Here is a 20,865-nt window from a genome sequence, read left to right as displayed (position 1 = left end):
TTTATTTGAGGAAGCTAATTTGGATTTATAGTTTGCTTTGGAGGACTTCACAAGACGTCTTATTCACTTGTTTAAGCTGATGAGGCGGGGTATTTCCAGTTTAGGGCTCACTCCCTCTTATTCTTAGATAGCAATTTCTTCCACTTATTTTTAAGCCTGTTAATGGCAGTTGTCCACCAGGCAGGCTTGCTCTTCCTTGAGGAGTTTGTTTTGGTCCTATCAGGTACGGCCTAGTCAATGCAGTTATACAGGTGTTTATATAAAGCATTAGTGTAGAACTCGGCATAGTTGCCATTTTCATTTGAGGGGGGAGGTGCAGAGAAGCTATTTATACCATCCCATAAGAGGTTATAATCTGCTTTGGAGAAGTTTTTTAGTTTAGTAGCTGCTTTGGGGGGGGGCAGATGTGATAGTTACTTCATATTATACTGATTTGTGGTCAGATCTCACCACAGAAGACCTCACAGTGGGGGTGCAACAGTGGTCCTCCATATTGGTAAGCACCAGATCAGGATGTTGGCACCCCTTGTGGAAATGTCAACCAGCTTGGTCCAGGGCACTGGAATTAATGAAGTCAAGGAACCTTTGAGGAAGTGAGTTTGAGCACGAGTAATTTACCCAGTCAATGGATGGGTTGTTAAATTCACCTAAAACCATGGTGTTTGGATGTATCTGGATGGACTCAAATAAATCCAAATAGGCAAAGTGGGTGTCCTGATTCATGGAGGGGGTCCTGAAGCTGGCAGTTACATAAATAGGTGTCCTACCAATAGTCAATTGCACCTGAATTATCTCCAGGGAATCATGCTGTTTGACCAATCTGGAGATGTATTTATCTTTAATGAAAATTGATACACTACCTCCCTCAGTTTTCATGCCTTCAGTTTGTGGAATGAACATGTAGAAGGAGGTGTAACCCGGTATGGCTGTGGTGCTTTCCACAGCCTTGAACCAGGTCTCTGTGACGCACAGGTGTCTGCGTCCTCCAAGGTGAGGACTGCTTCCACTGACTGCAGTTTCATGTTAAGACACATAGTGTTTACCTGCAAAACTTTTAGGTTGTTTTTAGATGGAGGTTTTACATCAGGAATTTTTTCCTTGAGATACTGCCTAAAAAGGCAGCAAGAGCCTTAGCCAGTAGCCTAAATCTCAGGGGTGACAGATAAGGACCATCTCTGTTAAAGCATCAAGGTTTGTCGATCATTTCATCCCAGGCTGACAGGTACTGGATTCCCTAAGAATGACACCAGAAACTAAGCCAATTATTGAAGTCAATAATTTTCTTTTTGTACTGAGGCATCATCCTAGGTGAAGGTAAAATGCTTCGTAATGGTAGGGACATACCTGCCTGAGACACATAGTATGAGAGCTCAGTCATGTCTCTCTTCATATAGTCCAGAGAGCTATGTCTCAAGTCATTCACACCAACATAGACTATGACGGAGTCATAACAGTATCTGTTGTTGAGAGACTTGAGTATATGTGTGAAATAGTGTATCCTGGCACTTGACAGACAGTTGACCATGACCTTTTCCTTATCCAGCCTGGTGAGAGGGACATCTGTGTGTCTCAAGATGGAATCACCTAGCACCAATATGTTTGGTTTTGTGTTTTGCCTTAAGGGCTTGACAGGTGAGACACTAGTATGTGAGCTATTTTATGTATTGTGTACTGCAGAGGAAGTATTATGTGTAGCGTGCTTGTGTTTGTGTTTGGGAGGTCTCTGGTGTTTAGGTGTGTTTCTGGTGTGGACCTCTGCATATGTAGGTATGTGTGATGTCGGTTTGGGTGGAGTAAGAGGTGAGTTGTGCATGGTGGCAACCCACTCATTTTCATATGACTAATTGGTGTGTGAGAGAGCATGGGTTCAAGGTTCTTAATATAGTTGCATCTCTCACAAGCTGAGTTTTTGTGTACTAGGAGTAGAGGGTTTTCAGTCATACTTCACAAATACCTCTCAACTCTCTAGATTTTCACAGAATGTTCAAATTTTTGCCTCATAATTTTGGTCTGTTCCTCATAAAATTTGTGGTTTTCTGGACTTTTGTGATGAATAAGTGAGGACTGAAGTCATTATATAATGACAGGCATTTGAGTTTCAGACTTTATATCCTTCAGAAAATTCATGGTAACACAAGACCTTGCATTCTGTCAACCTTCAATCCAATAAATATAGATGCCGCTATAAATCCAAAGGTTCACTTGTCAAGAAAAAGCCAGCAAAACAATTATGAATACCATACATGAGTAGGAACCACCACGATGAAAAATGATATAATGACTGCTGAATAAAATATCAACTCATTTATTGTATAAAACAAAAGAAAAAGAACAGATGAGCGCTTTCGCGCACATACCAGTACGCTTCTTCAGATCTTGACATCTACATTTTACTGACCCCTTTTATACAAGAATTCAAATTCAAAATGCAATAATTAATTAATCAATTGAACAATTAAACAATTCATTAAAGATGCAGTACTGCAATGAACGTTTTATAGCTGCCTGGTACCACTATAATGGCAAGAAACCTCATCAAATAAATAAATAAGTAGATAAGTAAATAAGTAAGTAAATAGGTGAATAAAAACCTTTAAAATACTACCGCTCTAAAGGCAAAAACTATAATTTCATAAAACGGAGGAACAAAAACAAATGCGTGTATAAATGCTTGCTTGCAGCAAACCAGTGCTCATCACTTCTAACACATATTTATCCCCTAATATGTATTTGTAAAGCATGTATAAGATGGATAAAAATGAAAATAAAAATAGAAATGTAAATAAGGTATAGAGGATGTAAAATACAAAATAAATGTTGCTGCATGACATGTAAATACCTTATATACCATATTACTTCATATAAAAATCTCATTGTAGATTAATAATGAAGTCTATTGCTAAATAAAAATAAATATATATGTACATGTGTATATATGGGTATATATGTGTATGCAGCTGTATAAATAAATACATAAATAAATGCATAAACAGATACTAGTACACCTTATAAAACAAACTCATAGCTACATAATATATATAATGTTTGATATGCTACAAAATAAGATATAACAATATGTATATATAATATATCTAACTTTATTATTTATTTATTACTACGTGCTTCAAGTATAGACTTTATAGTTATAGATTGATTAAGACCAGATGATAAATGTGTTCGCAATTTAAAAATCCATTGTAATTCCATACTTTCCAAGTAATTCATATTACTGCCCCCTCTTTTTCTAGGGGTTATCAATTGTAAAACTCTAAATCTAAAATCATGTCCCTCATTCAACATAACATGTCTAGCTAAAGCATTCTGCTGGTTAGACTTTTTGATTTCATATGAATGATTGTACATTCTATCCTTAAGTCTTCTCTTTGTCAAACCAACATAGAATGCTTTGCATTGTTTACATGTAGCTAAATATATGAAGTTTGTACTATCGCAAGAAGCAAAAAATCTAGGTTCAAAAACGTAGTCTATATCTGGATGTATGAATACCTGTGACTCAGTAATCAAACTACACCTATTACACTTCCTACAAGGATATGTGTCCATCCTCACATTATATTCTGGACATTGTTTAACTGAAGGCTGCTCATGTTCTATACAAAGTAACCGCTTCAAATTTTTACTATTTTTGTAAGTGAACTTAGGTATTTCACCTACAATATCTGCAATAAACGGATCTATTGTTAATGTATGCCAATTCTTTCTTATAATCTTTATTTCTTTATTATCATTAGTGAATCTAGTAGTAAAAGTTACTCTCATATCCCTCATCTCCTTAGTAGCTGATGTATAGCCTTTAGACCCAACATACCCTTTTCTATCTATATTACTATCTTTCTTAAGTATCATATCTCTGATTTCTTTTACCAAAACTCTGTCGTATCCTCTCTCAATAAAAAGATGTTCCATTATATCAGCCTGTTCTTCTAATTCATTGTTCACTTTGCATAACCTGGTTAGTCTAATAAATTGACCCTTAACTATGTTAGAAAAAATATGGCGAGGGTGCATACTGCTGAATTGAAGTAAAGTATTTTTCCAACATGGTTTTCTGTATATAGATGTTAAAACTTTACCATGTCTATCTATACTTATATTAATATCTAAGAAACTTATAACTTCACTGGAATAATCCATCGTAAACCTCAAAAAGCTGGTAGTGGACTCTAAATAAAGAATAAATTCCCTTATTTCTTCCATTGTTCCCTTCCAAAACATAAGGATACCATCCACAAACCTCCTATAAAACACGATTTTATTATAATATTTGCTGTTAAAAAGATGATTTTTCCCAATAATAGACCACCAGATTAGCATATGTATTTGCACATGAGGTGCCCATGGCAACCCCCCCATATTTGCAAATATAACTTGTCTCTAAACATAAAGACATTATTTGAAAGAACAATGTCTAGTAGGGCACATATAAGTATTTGTTGATCCTTTCTATAACTAACATCATGGTTCAACAGATCCCTAATGGCTTCAATGCCATATTCATTAGGGATCGACATAAACAAATTTTTTACATCTAATGTAACTAAAAGGCAGGTATCCATTTTCCATTCAATAGAAAACTGTTCAAGCATATCTATTAGTTGGTAAGTGTCCCTTAGTATAGTGGGAATCATTCGGACCATGGGACTTAAGGTCTTATCTATATATACAGATAAGACCTTAAGTCCCATGGGACTTAAGGTCTTATCTATATATACAGATATTGTCTCCATAGCCCATCCCTCTCCAGATACTATAGGACGCATGGGTAACGGAAACGTCTCCTTATGAACTTTATGAAGTCCCTTGATACATGGAATGACAGGTTGTTTAACATAGAAATAATCATACAATTCTTGACCTATTTGTCTACACATTAATAAATCATAAATTCCTTCATGAATATTCCTGATAATTCCTATTAATACATTGTTGTTAATCTCGCTATACATAGTACCCTCTTTCAACATTGAATACATGGTTTCATTATAATCTGCAGTATTAAGTAAAACAATCCCACCCCCCTTAGCAGCTGGCTTAATTGTTAATTCTGTGTTATGGCATAAATTCTGAAGCGAGCACCATTCATCCCTAGAAGTATTAAAAAATGCACACTTCTTTTTCGTATGTAAAAAATATTTATAAAAATCCTTTTCACAAAATTTAATAAAACATTCCATTTGAGCTGGTAACACTGGTGTAAATGTGCTCTTGTGCTTAAACTCTAAGGGGTAAACAGAATCCCTTCTTCTCATAATTTGTTTGTCATGAAAAAACAACTTTAAAGAAACTAAACATCCAAAAATGTTTAAATCAATTAAAATTTCACTCAAGCTGCTGCCTTGTGAAGGAATATAGGTAAGTCCTTTATTAAGCAAAGCATAGTCAAATGTTGTAAAATCAAACCTGGAAAAATTAAACACAAGTTCATTCAGTCTCTCATGCGGCATCTCTGATCTTGATTTCCACCAGAAAACTTTCTCTTCCTGTGACCTCTGCTGCTGGAGCGGTTTCTCGACACTGGCCTCTTTCTCACCGGAAGAGGCAAAAAACGCTGTATGTTGCCAGTAGGAAGTTTGGGTCTGGCTCCCAACATGTTTCCTGCCTGTCCCTCTGTGTAACCCTGTTGATTCGGTGGGGGGGTATCCACATGAGATGAACTGCCTAACAGCTGGTTGCTATCCGGTGGTGTGGTAAAGGTTTCATCAACACCACTCTCATGTTCTACAGCAGCAGTATGTAAAGGAAAGGGAGCGGTGCTGTCAGCTGTGGAAAATTCACTTTTGTTATGATTAGATACCACTGGTACTGCATCTCTATTTACTTGTTGAACAATATTGGTTTTGGGCCAAACAAACACTTGCCCGAGTGTAAAATCTTTAAAATCACGCTGAAGTTTGCAGTATTTAGTAAGCTGTAGCTTATCACTGTATGCGCTGACTTGTAAATATATGTTGTCTAGCCTCTTAATATAGTTCTCCCCTTTAAAGCGGTGAAGCAGATCCCTATTCAGAGCCTCTACCTTGGTTACCAATTCCGCTTCCAGGGGAGAAAAATAATCCATCAGCAGCCTCATGTAATTATTGTTCAGTTCTATATTCAGTTCCTGCCATCTCTTAAGAAGTTCAGGATGGCTATCACCACATGAGGGCATGCAGAGAACCCTCATCCCATGAGGAATAACATGAAAATGTAGAGATGCCTCCATATGTCTTCTCTGCCATATATATCTTTGTAGTTTGTATAAATCATTTTCTAGCTCTCTACTCAGTGTTTGAAATTCAGTGAAATTATCTATGTTACCTTCTAAGGGCAGCTGCTGTAGGTAGTTGTAAGTCCAACGAAAGTAAAGGATTGTTGCGTTGATTCACAATATTGTTCCATCTCAGATTAGTATCCTTTCCTTCTGGATTATAATCAAGTTCAACAGGTATAACATCCATCATGTGATAATGGCAGCACCAACACAAGGCAAAAAAGATAAATCCAATAAATATAGATGCCGCTATAAATCCAAAGGTTCACCGGTCAAGAAAAATCCAGCTAAACAATTATGAATACCTTACACGAGTAGGAACCACCACGATGAAAAATGATATAATGACTGCTGAATAAAATATCAACTCATTTATTGTATAAAACAAAAGAAAAAGAACAGATGAGCGCTTTTGCGTACACACCAGTACGCTTCTTCAGATCTTGACATCTACATTTTACTGACCCCTTTTATACAAGAATTCAAATTCAAAATGCAATAATTAATTAATCAGTTGAACAATTAAACAATTCATTAAAGATGCAGTACTGCAATGAGCGTTTTATAGCTGCCTGGTACCACTATTGGTTCTAATGGCAAGAAACCTCAGCAAAATATTTATTTTTATTTAGCAATAGACTTCATTATTAATATACAATGAGATTTTTATATGAAGTAATATGGTATATAAGGTATTTACATGTCATGCAGCAACATTTATTTTGTATTTTACATCCTCTATACCTTATTTACATTTCTATTTTTATTTTCATTTTTATCCATCTTATACGTGCTTTACAAATACATATTAGGGGATAAACATGTGTTAGAAGTGATGAGCACCGGTTTGCTGCAAGCAAGCATTTATACACGCATTTGTTTTTGTTCCTCCGTTTTATGAAATGTATAGTTTTTGCCTTTAGAGCGGTAGTATTTTAAAGGTTTTTATTCACCTATTTACTTACTTATTTACTTATCTACTTATTTACTTATTTGATGAGGTTTCTTGCCATTAGAGCTAATAGTGGTACCAGGCAGCTATAAAACGCTCATTGCAGTACTGCATCTTTAATGAATTGTTTAACTGTTCAATTGATTAATTAATTATTGCATTTTGAATTTGAATTCTTGTATAAAAGGGGTCAGTAAAATGTAGATGTCAAGATCTGAAGAAGCGTACTGGTGTTTACGAGAAAGTGCTCATCTGTTCTTTTTCTTTTGTTTTATACAATAAATGAGTTGATATTTTATTCAGCAGTCATTATATCATTTTTCATCATGGTGGTTCCTACTCGTGTATGGTATTCATAATTTTATCAACCTTCTAAGTTTATATGAGCAATATTTAAGATTTGTCCCTATTTTTGGGACTTTGTCCCCCTATTATTTTTGGCTTTGTCTAGATTTTTTGTGCTCAGAGGTTGAGAGCTATGCATGTTGGTGAACATGGGGCAGTTGCTACACTGTCTCAGGATGCCCATGTTGACCAAGCTGGCTGGGGAAACTGTGGGAAATTGTTCGTCCATAGTGTTAGGTAAATTTATATGGTCAGGAAGAGGTTACACTTAGGAATGGCTAGTGGGTGAGAGGTATGTTTGTACCTTGGAGGCTAGGCTTAGTGTTCCACATGGTAGTAGAGCAAGATAGTGAAAAACATTTGGAGGACAGCAAGTTAAGTGCCAAGGGAAAATTTAACAAGCAATACATTTGCGTCTAAACCACCAATGGTGACCACCGCTAAGGGGTCGTGCACAATGGTGTGCTACACACAGACAAGTGGAAATGCAAGACTTAAACAAAACAAGAGATAACCCTTTTAACTTAAACTAGCCAATAAAGATGCTCTCTCTGAGTACTACTCCAATCACCCTCGATAAGATGGGACCCAGACAGCACTCTCCTCTCACAAGGGTGGAGACACGCCTTCACCTACAAGGATGGCTTGAATTTGATTCTCAGAAGTTACAAAACATACCCAGAAACAGCACACCTGGAAATGGGCTATGCTACAGCTGAACTAGCACAGTATACAGTAAAATGTGGGAAAAACAGTTCACAAGAATGCAAATACAAATTAAACATGCAATATAAGAGCAAAAGCATGACTTATAGTTACTTGGAAACGATGGATGCCTCAGATCTTTCAGTATCTCAGTAAAGAGCTGGTTTTAGTGCTTAAGTGATACCAAACAGTCTAGATTCAACAAGTCTGAATCTAGCCTATGCTATGAAATGCAGAAGTACTAGAACTTCAAAATGCAGAAAATCACAGTCACAACAGCAAAAAAAAAAAAAAAATTAAACAAAGCAGCAATTTCCAGCTTAGAAGGGTGTAGGCCACACTCTCCCACCACAGGAGTGTAGACCACAAACTGCCCTAATGTAAAACAACTGGTTTTAGAGCCCAAATGCTTAAACCAGAACTAAGACACTTCAGAAACAGATACAAGAAGCCTTCAACCAGCAATTTCCATCTTAGACAGGTATAGCCTATTCTCTCCTGCCATAAGAATTTAGACCACAGATCCTCCCAATGTAAAGTAACTGGTTTGGAACCCAAGTACTTAAAGCAGAATAAAGACACTTAGAATAACAGGCACAATAGGCCTACACCAGTAATTCCCAGCTCAGAAGGATGTAGGTCACACTTTCCTGCTACAAGAGTTTAGACCACAACCCTCTCAATGTAAAATAACTGGTTTGGAGTCCAAGTGCTTAAACCAGAACTAAGACACTTTCAGAATAACAGACACAATGAGTCTTCAACCAGCAATTCCCAGTTTAGAATAGTTTAGGCTATTGTATCCTGCAACAAGAGTGTAGATCAACAAATCCTCCTAATGTAAAATAACTGTTTTGAACCCAAGTGCTTAAACTAGAACAAAGACACTTAGAACAACAGGCACAATAAGCCTTCAAAGGTTCATAGGTGTGTACTAGGCTAATGGCCCTGGGGCCTTTACAAGCCTAGCCCATAGAAGTGCCCTGTCACTGTGCCGCCCATCATTAGTTCCTTGTGCCTCTATCAAGTAGAGCCACTGGAGTAATCCCTTGGGTGAACTTTCTATTTCCCATCCACTTATCAAGATTTCTCTTAAAGAAGGTTAGTGAGGTGCTCTTCTTTACATGTATGGAAAGTCTATTCCGGTGCATGGGCAGTCTCTGGGTTATGAACCTGTCATTCCAGCATGTTCTGTTGATTGTGGTAATGAGGTTGAGGTCTCTGGTGCACTGGGATTGGGATTTCTTTAGATGTAGTGTTTCTAACAGAGCTGGGTCAGACATGGCTTTGTAAGTCAAGCAGAGTTTGCCTCTTAGTAGACGATATGAGGCAGAGAATATCTGGAGTTTTTTGAGTCTGTCCACGTAGGACATGTGTTTAAGGCCTAAGCTCCTCTTTGTGAAGTATGTTGTTGCAGGCGTCTAGTGAGGTACATGCCAAATGGGACATTATACTCTATGACTGGTCTAAAGAGGGAAGAGTAGAGAGAAACCTCTTTCTCTCTGGATGCAAAATCCTTGGTAATGAAATGTGTCACATAGAAGAACTTTCTGACCACAGTGGCAAACATTGTCCCCAGCTCTCTTATAATGCTTTCAGTGTTCAGTGGGCTCCCATCGATGTGGTAAGTAGTGGGAACTGAGTTTTTCCCAAAGGGGATGATGACGCATTTTTTGGCATTAAGCTTAAGGCCATGGTTTTGACACTAGTCATTGGCCTCAGTGAGGCCTTTCAATAGGAAGTCTGCATCACTTGGGGAGTTAATAATGGCTCCCAGCTTGCAGTTGTCTGTGAATTTGGTCAGCCAGAGTCCCTTCGTGTTGGCCTGGACTTCTGAGAAGTAGATGCCAAACAGGAGAGGACCCAGGACTGATCCCTGTGGGACTCCACTAATGACTGATCTGCAGTCTAACTTGGAGTCCGCTACTTTCACACTGTGTGTTCTATCTGTGAGCCAATTTGCAACCCACCTAACAATATTGGGGTTGATGCCTAGTTTGCTGAGTTTATCAATAATTCCTGAGTGAGGAATGGTATCAAAGGCCTTGGCCAGATCGAGGTAGGCTGTATGAACTGCATTGCCATCATCCACAGCTCTGGTGACTGACTCAAAGAAGTCGACTAGGTTGAGCAGGCATGATTTACCTTTCGCAAAACCAAATTGCGTGGGATCTAGAGTTTGGAGATTCCCTATATCCTTGTTAATTAGGTCCATGATGATGCACTCCATAGCCTTACATATCAGACTCATCAGGCTAATGGGGCTATAATTTCCAGGATCTGTAGTTGCTCCTCCTTTATGAAGAGGGATGACTGTAGCAGTGTGCCATTCAGTAGGGGCAAAGCCTAAGGTGAGGCTGTGAGTGAACAGAGCACACAGGTCTGGTGCCAGTTCATTTTGTAATTCATGTAGAACACAGCTAGGGATATTGTCAGGTCCTATGGAAGCTGTATTCTTGGCCTTGGACAATGCAGCTTTAACCTGTGCTGCAGTAATGCTGGGTGTCTGGCATTCTTCTGGTATTGTGATTGTTTCTTTATGGGGGAGACAGGGGTAAAGATGGCACTGAATCTATTGGCCAGTATGTTGGCAATGTCTGTTGGCTCAGCATAAGAGGTACCATTGTGCAGTAACTCAGAGCAAATCTGGGTATTACCATGGAGATTTTTGATATAACTAAAGAAGGCTTTCTGGTTATTTTTAGTGTCTGCCACAATTCTGACTTCATAGCTGTCTTTGGGGGTTTTGATGAGGGATCTCAACTTTTTGTTGAGGCTAATCAGGGATTTTTTCCAGTCTTGGGACTTCACCTTTTTCTGCAACAGACGTTGTAGAGTTTATTAATGGCAGGGGACCACCAGACTGGCTTCCTTTTTTTGGAGGAGAGTGTCTTGGTTCTGTTGGGTATGGCTAATTCCATGCATTTATGTATATGTTTGTGCATTGGTGTATGATTCGGCAGTTATGCATCTATTTTCCATTGGCATGGGTGCTGTGAAGTTAGCCACCTCTGTTTTTAGGAGTGCAAAGTCAGCTTTGGAGAAGTTTTTCATGGTGCATACCTTTGCGAGGGGTGTGGGTGAGATGTGCATTTCCATGGTGATTAGTTTGTGGTCGGATCTAACCAGGGAAGAATTGACTATTGGTGTAGAGCAATGGTTGCCCATGTTAATAATAACCAATCAAGGATGTTGCTTCCTCTAGTGGGGGTAAGAATAAGCTGGTCCAGGGCATTGTAATCGATGAATTCCAGGAAGCATTGGGCCAGTGCATTCATACTTAAGTAGTTTTCCCAGTTGCTGGAGGGGTAGTCGAAGTCTCCTGGTATGAGAGTGTTGGGTTGGATCTTGATAGATTCCAGGGTGCTTAGGAAAGTGGAGTGAGAGTCTAGGGATATGGTTGGGACCTATACCAGGCTATGACCTGGATCGCAGTCTTACCCAATGTTAGTTGTACCTGAAGTATCTCAGATGCATTATGTTGGGCTTCTGGTCTGGAGGTGTGCATATCCTTTATGAATATGGAGACACCACCACCTTTGGAGCTTTAGTCCATGTTTCGGGGCTGAAAACTGCAGAATGAGTTATAGCCTGGTAGCGCAGGGGTGCTTCCTCAAAAAAACGTTTACTTTGATGAAGTCTGAGGGAAACGTGGGCGAAAACGGATCTCCTTTTTATTGTGGAGTTAATAAACTTGAGCATGATTATCTGTTTTGAGCTTGTTTTACTTCCAGCATCTGTGTGGCAACTCTTCGTTTGTCCGGAATCTTGTTTTTTATTATTTTTTTTCTAGTATCATACTTGCCTGGGCCACATAATCAGAGAGCTCCACCATGGCTCTTTTCATGTAGTCCAGGGAGGTGCATCTCAGGTCATTCATACCCACATAGACAATGACAGAGTCATACTTGTACTTGTTGTGGAGTGACCTGAGTGCATGTGTTATGTGGCGGATCCTGGCACCTGATAGACAGCTGACTGTCACCTTTTCCTTATTCAACCTAGTGAGTGTGACATCTGTGTGCCTCGCTATTGAGTCACATATGATTAGTGTATTGGGCAAAGTGTTTAGCCTTAGGGGCTTAGGTTGAGGGGCACACTGTGGTGGTGAGCTATGTGTCCTGTGGTTTGTGCTGTGTTGTAGCTATTTTTCTCTCGAAATTTGCTTTGGATGATTTTATGAGAGCTCTTAGTTTTTTACTTATAGTGATCAAGGGTGTCTTACCTTTTAAGGATTTTGCTCTATCTTGTAGTAGCTTCCTCCTTTTATTGTAGAGTTTGTTTATGGCTGGGGTCCACCAGACTGGACGCTTGCCTTTGGTACTAAGAGTCTTTGTTTTGTTTGGGATTGCCTTATCCATGCAGTCCTGCAGGTGCTGGTAGAAGGTGTTTGTAAGTGATTCAGCGGCTTGAGTACTGTTTTCCAGCTGGGGCCCTTAAAGGAGACCACACTAGTCTTTAGAAGTGTGAAGTCGGCTTTTGAGAAGTTCTTTACTGTGGTCTTTTTTATTTCAGGTGGGGGTGGGATGAGGACCTCCAGCGAGATTAGTTTGTGATCTGATCTCACCAGTGAGGGGTATACTTCGTGTTGAACATTGTGCTCCCATGTTCGTGATGATGAGATCAAGTATGTTATCTCCTCTTGTGGGGATGGTGACTAGTTGTTCCATGGCATTTGAGTTTATGAATTCCAGGAGCTTTTGGGCTAGGGTGTTTGGGCTTGAGTAGTGTTCCCAGTCTATATTTGGGTAATTGAAGTCACCTAGTATGATGGTGTTTGGTGATACATTTATCCCTCTAGTGTTTTCAGGAAGGCCATGTGAGGTTCCTGAGTTTGTGAGGGTGGCCTGTAACATGCTACAATTTGCAGAGCAGTCTTGCCTATGGTTAATTGCACCTGGATGGTCTCCGATGCATCGTGCGTTGCCACCAGTCTTGAGGTGTGGGTGTCCTTGATGAATATGGATACCCCCTCCTTTCTTGGTATTGTCCGGATTTTGGGGCCGGAACGCATGATATGAGGTAAAACCTGATAGCGCTGGGGTGCTCTCAGGAGCCTTGAACCAGGTTTCTGTCACAGCACAGACATCGATGTTCTCCATACTGAGAAGGGCCTCGAGTGCGTGCATTTTGAGATTTAGACTTCTGGCATTGAGCAGCATTACCCTTAGTTTTTTCCTTTTTGTGTTCTAGGGTGGTAGGTTTAGAATTTGAGCCTTGCCTAAAAAGGCACTATGGGGGTGGCAAGAGCCTTTGCCAATATCCGAATCCCAGGGTGACAGGTGCAAGCCGTCCCTTGGAGCAGCGTGGCTTGTCCAGCATGTCATCCCAGGCAGACAGATACTGGATCCCCTTTGAATGACACCAGTGTTTAAGCCAATTGTTAAAGCTGATCATCTTATCTCTGTATTGTGGCATCACTCTTGGTGAAGGTAGGATACTGCTCAAGGTCAGGGTCATACCTGCCTGGGCTACATAATCAGAGAGCTCCTCGATGTCTCTTTTCATGTAGTCCAAGGAGGTACGTCTCAGGTCGTTTACACCAGCGTGGACAATGACTGAGTCATATTTGTACTTGCTGTTGAGAGACCTGAGTGCTTGCGTTATGTGGTGGATTCTAGCGCCCGACAGGCAGCTTACTGTGACCTTCTCCTTACTCAGTCTGGTGAGCGGGACGTCAGTGTGTCTGACTATGGAGTCACCAATGACTAGTGTGTCTGGCATTGTGTTTGGCCTTAAGGGCTGTGACTGTTTGACACTCTGACTGTGAGGTCTATGTGTTGCAGGTGTTGTGTTCTGAGGTGGTGGTTGTTTGGGTGTCTGCTTTGGTGGCCTCTGCTGTTTTGGTAGATTTTTGATCAGAGCCTCCGAGTATGTCTTTGTGTGTTTATGTGTATGATTTGAGGTTGTAATGGTGCTATGTGAGACTGGGTCTATAGTGTGTGTGGTAACCTTCTCCTCCTGACTGGTCTTGCCAGTCCTGTGTTGAGAGAGCTCAGCCTCCAGTTTGGCCGTATAGTTGCATCTCTCGCATGTATTTGTGTTTTGTGGGAGGAGGAGAGGGTTGTCTGTGTACATGAGGCAATTGATCTTTGATGAATATGGATACTCCCCCTCCTTTTGTGGTTTGGTCCGACTTTTGGGGACAAAAAGCATGGTATGAGGTATAACCTGGTAGTGCTGGGGTGCTCACAAAGTGCTGGATTTTTTGGTGATGATTAGACTGTTTATCTTTTCTGTGCACCTGTGAGTCAGTTCGTCCACTAAGAGGTTGTTGGACTATATATATATATATATATATATATATATATATATATATATATATGTATATAGATATGTTTGGGTAGTTGAAGTCACCCAATATAATGGTGTTTGGAGAGACCTTCATATTCTCTAGTGTTCTCAGGAAAGCCGAGTGAGGTTCCTGAGTTTGGGAGGGTGGTCTGTAGCAGGCTACAAACTGAAAGGCAGTTTTGCCCACTGTTAGTTGCACATGGATGGTCTCCAATGCTTCGTGCAGTGCCACTAACCTGGAGGTGCAGGTATCTTTGATGAATATGGATACTCCCCCTCCTTTTGTGGTTCGGTCTGAGTTTTTGGGCCGAAAAGCATGGTATGAGGTATAACCTGGTAGTGCTGGGGTGCTTACAAAGTGCTGGATTTTTTGGTGGTGATTAGACTGTTTATTTTTTCTGTGCGCCTGTGAGTCAGTTCGTCCACTAAGAGGTTGTTGGACTATATATATATATATATATATATATATATATATATATATATACTTTAAATTCTCGAAAAGCCAAAACACTGAGTTGTAAAATGGCAAGACAGAAATGATGAATGTTTACATGCACAAACATCTAGATCATGCAAAAGGAATCAGTTGGCCACTTTGGTGAACTTTGCCCTTTTCTCCACTGTAGTGCAATCTTGGAGTTGGTATATTTAGTTAGGGGGTGGGGGGACAAAGCTCCCTAGTTGGGTGGGTTTTATTTGCTTTGGTTTGTTTTTTTGTTTTGTTGGCCAATTGTTTACTTACCAGGGGAAAGTTTTTGATGATATGGACATTCATGCATACAAAACCAAATAAAAACTCAGTGAGGCACACTGGATCCAATAAAGGCAGCTTCAAAAAAGGTGTTGCAAATACCAAACAAAATTCTTTTAATGGCAAATGAGATTAAGTGCTTTCATTCTTCACAGGGAACTTAACATTAAGGTAATTTGTTATTTTGACCAAGATCCATATTTTTATATATATATATATATATATATATATATATATATATATATATATGTATATATATATATATATATATATATATATATATATATATATATGTATATATATATATATATATACATCTATAACTGTTTATATTCACATATATATATATATATATATATATATATATATATATGTGTGTGTGTGTGTGTGTGTATCCAATCTCTATATGTGTGTATACTTATGTATCTAAATCTAAATATATGAATGTATGTATATTATATATATATGTGTGTGTGTGTGTGTGTGTGTGTGTATCTATATATATGATATATATAGTCTATATATATATATATATATATATATATATATATATATACATACATAAATCTGTTTTATATGTCTCTATATCTATATTTATGTATATTATATATGTATTATCTACAACTATATAGTTATATTTGTCTGTCTTTCTCTATATAGCAATATGTGTACATGTATATTTATATCTATAAATGTAATATATATATGTATGTATGTATATATATATATATATATATATATATATATATATATATATATATGGATAGATATATAGATATATATGTGTATCTATGTGTATAGGTTCATAGGTATATATCAGAGCAATGACCATCAAAGCCTTTATAAACTTAGCTGTGCCATCCAACTCAGTTAAGTCCTTATGTATTATGGGTGATTATTTGGAGGGGTGTGTTCCTTAGGAAGTTTTTAAAGGTTATTTTGGTTGGTATTTTAGTTTGGGCATTACTGTCTGTCTTTGTCTGTAAAAGACATGAGGGACAGGCCGGATCACTTAGAAGCATATTTTTACATTGTCAAGTGGCTAGCCCCGCCACGACACGCAGTCTGTGATATGTGTTCTCCATTCTTGATGATACTGCACACCACAGTAAATGTCCAAAGTGATTGGTTTATACTACTCTTCCCTTATAGGACACCATCTAGTGTTTGTGCTGCTGCCTACAACTATATTCTATGGTGAGTTTGAGATGGAAACAGAATGTTTTTCAGAAGTGGGCAGAACCTACAGAGACATAGGGAGAACATGCAAACTCAGTATAAGCACTGGTCAGTCCAGCCCATTCAAAAGGCAAGGGTTCGGAGTAGTGAGTGGGTCAATTGATGAGTGAGGCAGAATCCCATTTCCCTGTATGGAGCTTTTATCTCCATTGGCAGCTCTATCAAGCTCCACAGCTCCTGCTATACATCAATGGTTGCTTAAACACCTCTGTACATGTGCCATCCCTTGCTACACGCAACTGTACCACTCTGTTTGGCATGCTCTCTAGGATTGAACTCCATCGTTAGGTGCCACTGAAGCAGCTGACCAATGCTACTTCTTTTCTGAGATTGATGAGAGGGCAATGTCCAGTCACAATTGTCCTCCCAGCCTATCCATCTTCCATGCCATTAATCAAACATGAGCTAATTCACAAATAGGGTTTAATCCCTTTGTTCCACAGGAAAATGCAAGTCATTTATTTTTGATATATGTGATAGGCATGAAAAAATGTATTTTCTTATCCAAGTGATCAAACACTTTTTGAGGCCAGTTGATCATGCCAAAGCTGCAAGTGAGAACAGGGATGGAATGCCTATTTATAGCTTGAACTTTAAAGCCTAGCTGTAAATGCATTTTAACATGAATTTCAGTTTTCCTGACATTTAGTAAGCGTTCTCATTTGTTCATGCTATATTTATTTCCAAATAGTTGTATACTCACTCTCATTTCAGATCTTTTGTATGGCATTCTTTTTCAAAGCTGGCATTTACACTAATATTAACTGACGTTTTAGTTAAATTGTACCTCCACTTTCAGTTGTTTCTCAGATGACATATGCAGTTTTACGTAATCCAAAAAATAAAGGTGATGTCATTTAACAGGACTCTCCTAAATTCAAATTTCATCAAAAAAACTAATCTGATTAACAAAAACCTAATGGATTGATAGCAAGGCAAAAGGGAAACTATGAAAGGTGATCATTGCTACTATTTGCCACTGGATTCTTACACCTGGCAGAATTGTTTACATCTTCTTAATGGCTTGGTTGAAATGTAGTATACCTTTTTATAATAATTGCAGAATAAATTATTAGTGTAAAGTGAACCTAATAAAACTGCAAACATTCTATATTCCAGGGGTATGGAAAACTGTTATATGGTTTCTTAGGCTTCTTATTCAGATGTTGGCACTCAAAATGCTGAATGTTGAAATGCCCAAAGAAAAGACCGAAAATCCCAAAGAACAGCAAATCTCTAAAATTGTTGTTTTCCTTTAAACATCTTCTTAATATGGGGGGCAAGCCCCTCAACATCTCCAAACCTCTATATACTAACTCTGAGAATGTCATTCCTTGGAGAAAAAGGGAAATGGCCATCTCTGACTTGATATATGTATGTCCACTTTTTTGTTCATTCAGTTTCTGCATTTTGGGATTTACTCGCAATATTTCAAATGTTTGCCACTTTCTTATAATGTACCCATGTCATACTGAGTTTGTGGACCTTTCTGCAGCTCTCCATTATGACCTTATTTAGTAGATGGCAATCCTTAGTCCCTTACTTTTATTATGTTCCTCTTCTACTGCAATCACTTAACTTTGATTTAAAAATCCATGTGCTCTATCTGCATCAAATCATGTATACAGCTTATATGTTTTTGGAAGAAAACTGATTGGCCAACAATTTGTATGATGGCTTCCAGGTTCACACTTAATGAATATGTTCTCTCTCACATGTGATTGGTTGAAACATTTTGGGAAGACTTGCAAGTTCACTTTTATGAAGTCTGCTTTTCTGTTAACCAGACTGGTGGTGCAATTTAGGATATGCATGTAGAAAATTACTAAATCATGATCAAAAATGTTTCTATATGAGAGGTGGCCAACTGAAGGAAATAACTGGTGAAAGCTCTGTGACTGAAAACTTTTTTCTGACAAAAAATTTAATAAAAAAAAATAGGAATTTGGAGAAACTCGATAGCCTTTTATATTCACTAATAGTAAGAGAAAAGATTTATAGCTTGAAGTTCTTCAAAAGCTATAATTTGACTGTCAGAATTGCATCTCCTTGGTTAAGAGTGAATGGACTACAACATGAGACATTCAAAATTTTACTCAGTATGCTTCTGTTAAAAAAGATATCCAGTCATTAATATCTAGCATGCAGGATGTGTTAATACAAATGGACAAACTGGCCACTGAAATAGAAAATTTTAAAGAAGGATACAGAAAGAATGTGTATCATTTAGACATTCTTATGAAAACACAAAGTATACAAATTAGAGGTATATAAAAAGCTTTAAATTATCATGAAATGAAGAATAACTAAAGGCGAGTCTCAAACTGAATTCCTTTTAAAACAAAATAAATGGCTTATAGATACAGTTGATCATTTAGAAAATAGACAGAGACTGAACAGTATCAGAATATATGGCATGCCTGAGAAATATGAAATAGATAACATAATAAATGTCTTAACAACCTAGCTGCATAAATTATTCAATTTACCTGAAACTTTACCTTTTGGAATTAAAAGGGCACACAGACCCTTGATAGCACATTCAAAGAAGGAAAATTCACCACCACATTCAACAATAAAGTTTATATCCAGCATGGAAAAAGACCAAATATTGAAAGCAGCATGGTCTAGCCCACCCATTAAAATAGATGAATATGTAATCAAATTTGACGAGGTCTTAGTAGAGTAATTAATAAAAGAAAATCCTGTTTACCACTATTAAAGCTCCTTTAACGTTTCCTGCAAAGATCAAAATATTTCTTCCTGAAGGAATCAAAGAATTTGATACACTGGAAAAGGCATCTACATTTGTTAATAAAAATAAAATTCTTAACACTTTACAAATGGATTGGAATAACACAGTCCTTAAGTGACTGAATTAACTGAATTCATGGATAACTGCTTCTTAAAGTTAAAAGCTTAAAAAGAAGTGACATTTATTTTGTGACTACAGGAACATTATCATTTGAAACAATAGATTTTCCCACTAATTAAAGGGTTTATTTAAGACTTTGAAGCTTCAAATCATACTAGGTATGTATTTATGTTTTAAACTAAACCATTTTACACAATAGGGAATGTAACTGTTTAGTCTTACTATATGAATAGTGAAAGACTTAATATGTTTCATTTGAACTAAGCTTATAAAGCATTTCTAAATGTTAAAGATATATTTCCTGTATGAGAATAACATTAAATTATAATTGGTAGAATTGGTAACGTTAAATTTATATACAATAAGAATTGTACTTGTTTTTACACAGTTTGTGCATTACAGGATTAAATGAATGTCAGATCTAAGTAATAAACTAATTGGGACTGCTAAAGTGTTGGTGGCTGTCTTTTTTGTGACATTTCTTTTACAGGTCATTTATGAAGCAATTAGCATTTAAAAACTAGCTTGAGATCAAAAGAATGATTTAGTTGTTTAAAACTACTTGATTCATACTTGATTTGCTTCCTGTTTCCTTTTCAAGCCATTTTGATGAAAACTGGGGTACTAGAAAAACCCAAAGTTCAAGACTGATGTTTCTGAAAGCAGGAAGTGCCAGAAGCAAGACAACATTGACAAGGGGAAGAGAATTGAACTTAACAAATGTATTTGTGAGAAATCTGCTCAAATTAACATTTTTTTTTAAATATTTAGAAGTGAAGGATTTGAAACACAAAAATGGTAGTAATATTATACATTATGCTATCTCTGTCATATCATTTGTTTACACTTTACTTAATGCTAGTAGCTTACTGTCCAGTGTAATTAACCCCAAATTTATATGTTAATGGGAAGGAGTAAACTTAGATATTTGTCTCTGATTAAGATAGTATAGAAGAATTAAGAAGTATGAGAAACTTTCAGAAGAGATTAACAGCTGCTGTATGTAATAAATTGTCATTTTTACATACCATAATTAAGTACTAATGTCAGTGTTTGAAACTCAGACCAAAGAAATACTACATAATTGTTAAAGACATACATTTAAGTTAGACAAGCAAGGATTCGTTTACCTGTAATCAAGATTACTTATAATATTAGAATTAATAAAAAAAAGATTAAACATGTTATGAATAATATGAAAATGCACAATGGAAGAACAATCTTTTATGTAATATTAATAAAATAGTAATATTTGTAAGTTAAGAAATATATATGCTGCAGTCTCAATAATGTTACTTTATGATCTTATTGATGGGAAATGAGAACTGATAACTAAATGGCTCCTTGATGGAACATTTTAGAAATACAGGTTATATAAAATAAAGTAGAATATCAGTGGAGTAATAAGACAGAAAAAAAACTGTTTGAATAGT

This window comes from Protopterus annectens, chromosome 10.part0 (genome assembly GCF_019279795.1).
Source record: "Protopterus annectens isolate FY-2018-M chromosome 10.part0, PAN1.0, whole genome shotgun sequence".
NCBI classification, from domain to species: Eukaryota; Metazoa; Chordata; order Ceratodontiformes; family Protopteridae; genus Protopterus; species Protopterus annectens.
This window is presented reverse-complemented; position numbering follows the sequence as displayed.